At 32.4% G+C, this 8,600-nt stretch overlaps 2 pseudogenes; both read left to right on the top strand.

Annotated features, from left to right (window-relative positions):
- The window catches only part of LOC110019164, a 28,398-nt pseudogene extending 22,754 nt beyond the window's left edge, over positions 1–5,644 (top strand).
- Positions 5,645–6,012: 368 nt separating this feature from the next.
- Positions 6,013–7,072, top strand: LOC110019163 (annotated as a pseudogene).
- Positions 7,073–8,600: the final 1,528 nt, after the last annotated feature.

Below are 8,600 nucleotides of genomic sequence, written 5' to 3'. Positions count from 1 at the left end.
CTACAGAGTTAATTTAATTACTTGAAATTTTTTTGAAAATCTCACTTTAGAATTTACTTAAACCAAACTTATAGTATTTCTGAATTAAAACCTTACCACAGTAGATCAAAACTTTTTACTAAAATTACTTGAGGACAAGTAATAGTTAAGTTTAGAGGATTTTTACCAAAAGAAAATATATTGAGATTTTCATACATATTTTACACTGAATTTGATGATATTACACTTTAAAGAAAGATATTTTTGATGTTTTGTAAGATACAAAAAAGAGCGAATTTGGAGCAAAAATGATCAAAATATGAAGATTTGATCTTGGGCGCCGACGACGAGTTTTTCCCGAGAGTCCAGAATTAAATATTCTAGAAGGTCGCCGACGGCGAGTAAGTCGGTTCTCTCAGCAGATGCATTGAATGTGGACGATTTTTGAAGGGACGCTTGGGCAACTCTTGAAAACTCTTCTACAACTTTAAAAGAAATATTTGGAGGTCGAAAAAGGGTGTGTCTGCTAGGTATCCGCTGAGTCTTTATTGTTTGTGGTGCCCATTATAGTGTAGAGAGTGGTTAGTATTGTGAGGAATTCTTCGAGAGATTATAAGAGTGGAAGGAAAGTGAGAGATTTCTTCCTTCTTGCTGCTTCGAATGAGAATTCTGTGTGCTGTAAAGAAATGAAGAGATTCAGAAGAACTTCGAGCAGTTTACTTGGGGAGGAATTAGAGATAAGTTGTATTTACTTATTGAAGTTTGTATGACTTTGCTTTTATATATAAATTCCAAGTTTTGTCGTATCTTCTCCATGAGTTTTGAGTAGTTTTCTCCGTCTTTCTCATTGTCTTGAGATTTTGTGAAATGGTGATTTGAATTAGTTGTGTCATGAGAATGTTAAAGAAGTTGTGATGATATTTTCACTTCAATCTTAATTTACTTTCAATATGGTCAATTTATTTGTTAAAATATGTTGAATTTTACAACTAAAGTGAATATTATATCCAAGATTTAGGGAGGTCGGAGTCCTTGAAAGTTGGGTGCAAATAAATAGGGAAATAAAAATTATCGGACGTAGAATTGAAGATTTTAGAGTGACAGACTAAAATCCTCAATTCGATGCTATCGTTTGGGTGCTGAAGTGTAGATATTAGCCATCAGACGAGGGGAACGTGGGAGTTCCAAAGTGAGAGTCGGTATCCTCCCAACCTAGTCGCAAATTCAGAAACCAAGCATAAGATTAGTCAATGTTTTTTATGTTTGGTCTAAAGGGTAAATAATAGGTATGCTCTTATTTGGCACAATATAATTTGAGCTAACTCAATTTATCCATTCGCTTAAATTTATTGGCAAGGAGAATGATGTTTTCTTATATATTGAACTTACACATTAGAAACTTTATTAGTATAATTAGTTAATTAAGAGTTTATTAAAATTACATTTTTATTTCAATTACCTATTATGACAAATATGCAATTTGAACTATATTTTTGTGATTAAGTATTAATTTTTTAAATCTTTATGTTAAATTTTACAACTAAAGTGAATATTATATCCAAGATTTAGGGAGGTCAGAGTCCTTGAAAGTTGGGTGCAAATAAATAGGGAAATAAAAATTATTGGACGTAGAATTGGAGATTTTAGAGTGACAGACTAAAATCCTCAATTCGATGCTATCGTTTGGGTGCTGAAGTGTAGATATTAGCCATCAGGCGAGGGGAACGTGGGAGTTCCAAAGTGAGAGTCGGTATCCTCCCAACCTAGTCGCAGATTCAGTAACCAAGCATAAGATTAGTCAATGTTCTTTATGTTTGGTCCAAAGAGTAAATAATAGGTATGCTCCTATTTGGCACAATATAATTTGAGCTGACTCAATTTATCCATTCACTTAAATTTATTGACAAGGAGTATATATTGAACTTACACATTAGAAACTTTATTAGTATAATTAGTTAATTAAGAGTTTATTAAAATTACATTTTTATTTCAATTATCTATTAGTGACAAATATGCAATTTAAACTATATTTTTGTGATTAAGTATTGATTTTTTAAATCTTTGTTCGTAGTTTCTAATATTACTCACTGTGGGATTGATGTCCAGGACTCCATTGGAGCCCTGTATTACTTGAGCATATGTATACTTGTGTTGATAAGTGTGACTTTGTAATTATTGAATATTTTATACACATCTTTATCAAATTTATAATCGTTATCAAGTTTTTGGCACCGTTGCTTGGGATTTAAATCTTCTAGCAGCAGTATCAAATTTTTGTATTTTTAAGCATATATAAAATCGTTGTCAGCTTACAGCATGTTACTTTCTTGTAATCACTTTCTTGTTGTATCGTCTACTTCTTCCTTACACCGCATGTTGTACTATTTACTTTACTACATGATCTATTGTTTGTCTTATGCTACATAATCTACTGTTATGCTATACAATGTACAACTTCAACATGTTCCTTATAAAATATTTAAAAAACTATAATCATAGAACCGCTGGATTTAACATCATAACCTGACACCCTAGAAAACTTAAACTCGTAACGACAAGGAATTTGGAGCTAGCACGGTGGGCAACACGGCCATCTTCAAGAGCAGAACATGTCTTCCCCAACTAAATTATTCCTTCCTTAGAATTAAACAATAATTCATAGGATTTCGAGGTTGTTTGCTTAGTGCAACATAAATCCTCAACTTTTCGTTAGGCATTTAAGGCATTTATACAGTTCTATTGTGCAATCTAAGGCCTAACTCATTTTTGGATTTCGAAGTTGTCGTTCGTCACGACTTAAATCTTCATATCTTCCAGGTTGTTTGTGTGATCGTTTCATACGAATGTAAGTTTTCATTTGTGTGATCGTTTCATACGAATGTAAGTCCTAATTAAATAAAATTAGCAGGATGAAACGCTTAAATAATTTCTCCTCGAAACTAAAGTCAAACCATAGGGTAGATTGTGAAGTCACAAAGGTTCTCGTTCGAATATGTGACATCCCCTAGTTCTTCCTCCTTTGAATTCTACAATAAATGTTCCAAGTTTGAACAATTCCCCTTTGCGCACCTCTTTGTCCGATTTCGTTGAAAATTTTTATCCTTGTGACCTGCTTGAAGATAATTTTTCCTAATTTTTATCGAGAGTATTCTTAGGTGACTACAGCTATCTAAGATGTAATTAATTATAGAGGCTTGTCATTATAGGAAGTTTTTCCGAACTCAGCTTAAAATAAACTCTATTTAATTTTTCATATTAAATATGATAATTTGTCGGCAAACAAAACGGTTTCACAGACCAAAAGGATGTCATATCTTTCTAAGTTTATTTGATCGAGCCTCATCCTCAAATTTTGTGTTTATCCTTCGGGATAGATATAGGATTTGATGTAAAATGTTCTTTCATTTAAACTATGAAAAATATGGATCAGTTTGATTTTCATATTTTTTTAAACTTAAATTTATATGTAAATTAAAGCGTCCTTGCGAAGCAGGCGACGGAATTTCGATTACGGTGACCGACAGCTTCTTACGGGCAACTCCCCCAACTTTTTAGTGCCGACAGCAATTTATTTGAATATAACTTTGAATGATTATTCCAATTCCCAAAATAAGTCTAGCTATTTATGTACAAGAAACACGACAATATTTCACTTGTTGATTTCGTAGATGAACATTAAATAGTTAATCATGTATACAACTTTAAATGATAATGTCAAATTCCAAATAATACACATCAAGCTATTTATTTGTATACAACTTTGAATGATTATTCATTGTCCAATTCCCAAAACAGGTCTAGCTATTTATCTACAAGAAACATTACAATTTCAATGCATATAAAGAGGATCTTTGCAAAACTAGATAAAAACATGCGGGAAAATACAAATAAAATAAGTGAAAGAATCAGCTCCAATCACAAATTGACTTGTTAAAAAAATCAACTTTTCAGTTCCACAAAAGGTATGTTAACCTCCTCAACTTGTTTGAGCAGGCATAAAAATCTCAATCATCAGAAACTCCCCAACATAAAAAGTTTTTTTTGGCCAAAATATTTTTATAAAAGATTACAGCAACCTAATTTTATCATTCCTTTAATCAATAGATGATCATTAAATAGTTAATCATGTATATAATTTTAAATGATAATGTCCAATTCACAAAATACATCGAGCAATTTATTTGCATACAACTTTGAATGATTATTAAATGTCCAACTCCCAAAATAGATATAGCTATTATCTACAAGAAACATTACAATTTCAATCATCAAGGTTACATCACATAATTACTTAATTGTACATTGATGCATTAATCACGTATACTACTAAAAAATGAAAAAAAAAGAAATTCAATCCACAAGTCCCAAAACAAATCCCAATTTAACCGTCATCTATAAGAAAATAATTTTAACTACGAAAGATGCACTGGTAAATTGACTTTTTACAAACAGTGATATTATTCTCAAAAAAATTTCCACCAAAATTGTTTCAGATTAACCGATTATAATCCAACATTTGTATCTTATATGTCATAAACAATTTCATTCTCAAGCATATTAAATTCTAACTAGCTTTTCAGTGAAGGAATTTCATTTGATCACTTTTGTGCACTGATATGTTACTCATGTACTCAAAAAAGGTCATTCAATGCATAAACAAAACCAAATTAAACTGTTGTACATACAAAAAAGTAAAATTTTAACTACTAAAGATGCAATACGAAATTAAGCTTTTAAAAGCAAATATAGTATTCTCAAAGACTTTTCTAACTATCTTGTTGCAGATTAACCAATTATAATCAAAACTTTTCTAACATTTCGTTCTCAAATATAGTATAATCAAAACTTTTCCCATACTACATCTTGTCCTCTATATATATTTTTTGATAAATCCTACCTTATCTACAGAAAATTATATATCATTTGAGGATATTCTTTGCTCACATCAATCTCATTCAAATGCATTATTCTCATCAATATATGTTTACTTCTCTATCTTCATCCAGTCGGATCAGTGTTTTAGAGAGTAAAGAGTGGCAACGAAGAGGAGCGTTAAAAATCTAAAGGGCGCGGATCTGAAAGGGAAGAGGGTGTTCATTAGGGTAGATCTAAACTTTCCTCTCGATGACAACCTCAAGATCACCGACCATATCAGGATTAGAACTGCTATTCCCACCATCAATTATTTAAGGGAGCACGTAGCCAAGGACATTCTCTGCATCTGGGCCATGATAAAGGGGTCACTCCGAAATACAGCTTTAACCCTCTCGTGCCTTGGATATCAAAACTTCTTGAAGTTGACGTTGAGATGGCCAATGATTCCATTGGCGTGGAAGTTGAGAAAATCATCATTGCATTACCTGATGGTGTTGTCATCCACCTCGAGAACGTGAGATTCTATAAGGAAGAAAACAAGAATGGTCCAAAGTTTGGAAAGAAAAGTGATTCTCTTGCTGATCTCTATGTTAATGATGCCTTTGGAAATGCTCACAAAGCTTATGCTTCAACAAAAGGTGTTACAAAGTACTTGAAACCTGCTGCTGCTGGCTTCCTCATGCATCAAGGACTTGACTATCTTGTTGAGGCTAATGCAAAAAAAGAAAGAAAGCTGGAATCACCAAAAAATATTGCAATTCTCACCACAAGGCCAAAGAAAACAATATGACTTTTTACAAACAGTGATATTATTCTCAAAAAAATTTCCACCAAAATTGTTTCAGATTAACCGATTATAATCCAACATTTGTATCTTATATGTCATAAACAATTTCATTCTCAAGCATATTAAATTCTAACTAGCTTTTCAGTGAAGGAATTTCATTTGATCACTTAATTGTGCACTGATATGTTACTGACTTTTTACAAACAGTGATATTATTCTCAAAAAAATTTCCACCAAAATTGTTTCAGATTAACCGATTATAATCCAACATTTGTATCTTATATGTCATAAACAATTTCATTCTCAAGCATATTAAATTCTAACTAGCTTTTCAGTGAAGGAATTTCATTTGATCACTTTTGTGCACTGATATGTTACTCATGTACTCAAAAAAGGTCATTCAATGCATAAACAAAACCAAATTAAACTGTTGTACATACAAAAAAGTAAAATTTTAACTACTAAAGATGCAATATGAAATTAAGCTTTTAAAAGCAAATATAGTATTCTCAAAGACTTTTCTAACTATCTTGTTGCAGATTAACCAATTATAATCAAAACTTTTCTAACATTTCGTTCTCAAATATAGTATAATCAAAACTTTTCCCATACTACATCTTGTCCTCTATATATATTTTTTGATAAATCCTACCTTATCTACAGAAAATTATATATCATTTGAGGATATTATTTTTACTTATCTATCTTCATCCAGTCGGATCAGTGATTTAGAGAGTAAAGAGTGGCAACGAAGAGGAGCGTTAAAAATCTAAAGGGCGTGGATCTGAAAGGGAAGAGGGTGTTCATTAGGGTAGATCTAAACTTTCCTCTCGATGACAACCTCAAGATCACCGACCATATCAGGATTAGAACTGCTATTCCCACCATCAATTATTTAAGGGAGCACGTAGCCAAGGACATTCTCTGCATCTGGGCCATGATAAAGGGGTCACTCCGAAATACAGCTTTAACCCTCTCGTGCCTTGGATATCAAAACTTCTTGAAGTTGACGTTGAGATGGCCAATGATTCCATTGGCGTGGAAGTTGAGAAAATCATCATTGCATTACCTGATGGTGTTGTCATCCACCTCGAGAACGTGAGATTCTATAAGGAAGAAAACAAGAATGGTCCAAAGTTTGGAAAGAAAAGTGATTCTCTTGCTGATCTCTATGTTAATGATGCCTTTGGAAATGCTCACAAAGCTTATGCTTCAACAAAAGGTGTTACAAAGTACTTGAAACCTGCTGCTGCTGGCTTCCTCATGCATCAAGGACTTGACTATCTTGTTGAGGCTAATGCAAAAAAAGAAAGAAAGCTGGAATCACCAAAAAATATTGCAATTCTCACCACAAGGCCAAAGAAAACAATATCTCAATGAATGAGAGTAAAGTATGTTCCAGTATATATGCAATTCCCATCAGCCCCCTAAATATTGAGCCACATTTTGATGTAATAGTTTGAAATTCATCACAAACTCCAAGATTAAGCATGCTTGTATGAGAGCAATTCTATGATTGGTGACCTCGCCGGAAGTAACACCAATGGGACAAAATCATGAGACTATTAGGCCAAAACAAACAAGATCTCATTGAATGAACAACACAAACACGCACACACAAAGCAGAATGCAAACCCTAGATCCCACCAGATCTTCAATGGAAAACCTAGGTACGGCTCGCGATGAGGACAATGACTTGCTGTGGCTTTATCGTGAACGAGAAGCGGATATAAATAGCAAAAAAGAGAATTAAGAAAAATGCAATATCTAAAAACGTCTAAATCAGCAACAAAAAGCCCTACAGAGCGCCATACCAGAATATAATAAAATACCAACCTCTGTCTTAAGAGAAACCAAAATTAAATCGAGTCAAAAATGGCACCTCGCAGCACCCACACATATCGATGCCTTGAGCAAAACAAAAATAAAAAACGCCAGAGACAAAGAAAGTCGCAGAAACATACCGGAATAAAGAAAGAGATTCTTGGTAGGAAAAAAATAGAAGGCTTACGAAACTCCCCATAAAATTGTTCTTCCCCCGCAGCAGAGACAGGAAACCCTAGATCCCAAACTCTTCACGAAACCTTCAAATAGAAACTCTGGGCTGTCTTGCGAAGACGATGATTACTAGAGACGACGACAACGAGCAGCGAAAAGAGAAGACCTAAATAACAGATAAGAAAAACAGACGAAGCCGTAGCACGCAGCGGAACCTCGCTCTCTGCAAGTATATGGAAGCGAGCCGTTCTTTCCTTTTATAGACCTTGCAGATGACCGTTGGAAGTTTTGTTAATTTAATATTGGGAGATTTACATACAGAATTTTGAAAAAAAAAAGGTATTAAAAACTAATAAAATTTTGTTAATAGCACCTATTTTAAATACTAATTATTTTATTTGAACAATAATACATAAAATCAAATTTAATAATATTTATAGATAAATCTTTTAATTATTATTCTAAAATCGTGACGATAAAATATTTTAAAACTTTTAATACAATAAATGTAGTGCACGACTATCGATATTTTGAGATTTCTATTAAAAAATCAATTAATTTTGAACATATATGATAGTAGTATAATATCATTGCTAGTGTAAAAATAATTGATGTAATATATGAAGTTATTAAGCATTTATCTCCTGTTTTTATCATTTTATAAATGCAGCAGGTATGAGACTACATAGCATTTTTATTTTGATGTAATATATGAAGTTATTAAGCATTTATCTCCTCCTGTTTTTATCATTTTATAAATGCAACAAAATTTTCAGGTATGAGACTACATAGCATTTTTACCCCCTCCCCCTCATGCCAGGCACGTATTTTTAGAGATTATTAGCGTTAAAGATACAGTAGATTATATTCTTTCTATGTTTTAATATTAAACTAAATTTCTTATGAAATATTTTTTTATTGGGAAATTTATTACATATCTAAAATTATATATATATATATA

The sequence above is a fragment of the Phalaenopsis equestris genome, unplaced genomic scaffold, assembly GCF_001263595.1.
Source record: "Phalaenopsis equestris unplaced genomic scaffold, ASM126359v1 Scaffold000053, whole genome shotgun sequence".
Classification (NCBI taxonomy): Eukaryota; Viridiplantae; Streptophyta; class Magnoliopsida; order Asparagales; family Orchidaceae; genus Phalaenopsis; species Phalaenopsis equestris.
Note: the sequence above shows the minus strand (reverse complement) of the source record. Positions and strands in the feature narration are given on the sequence as shown.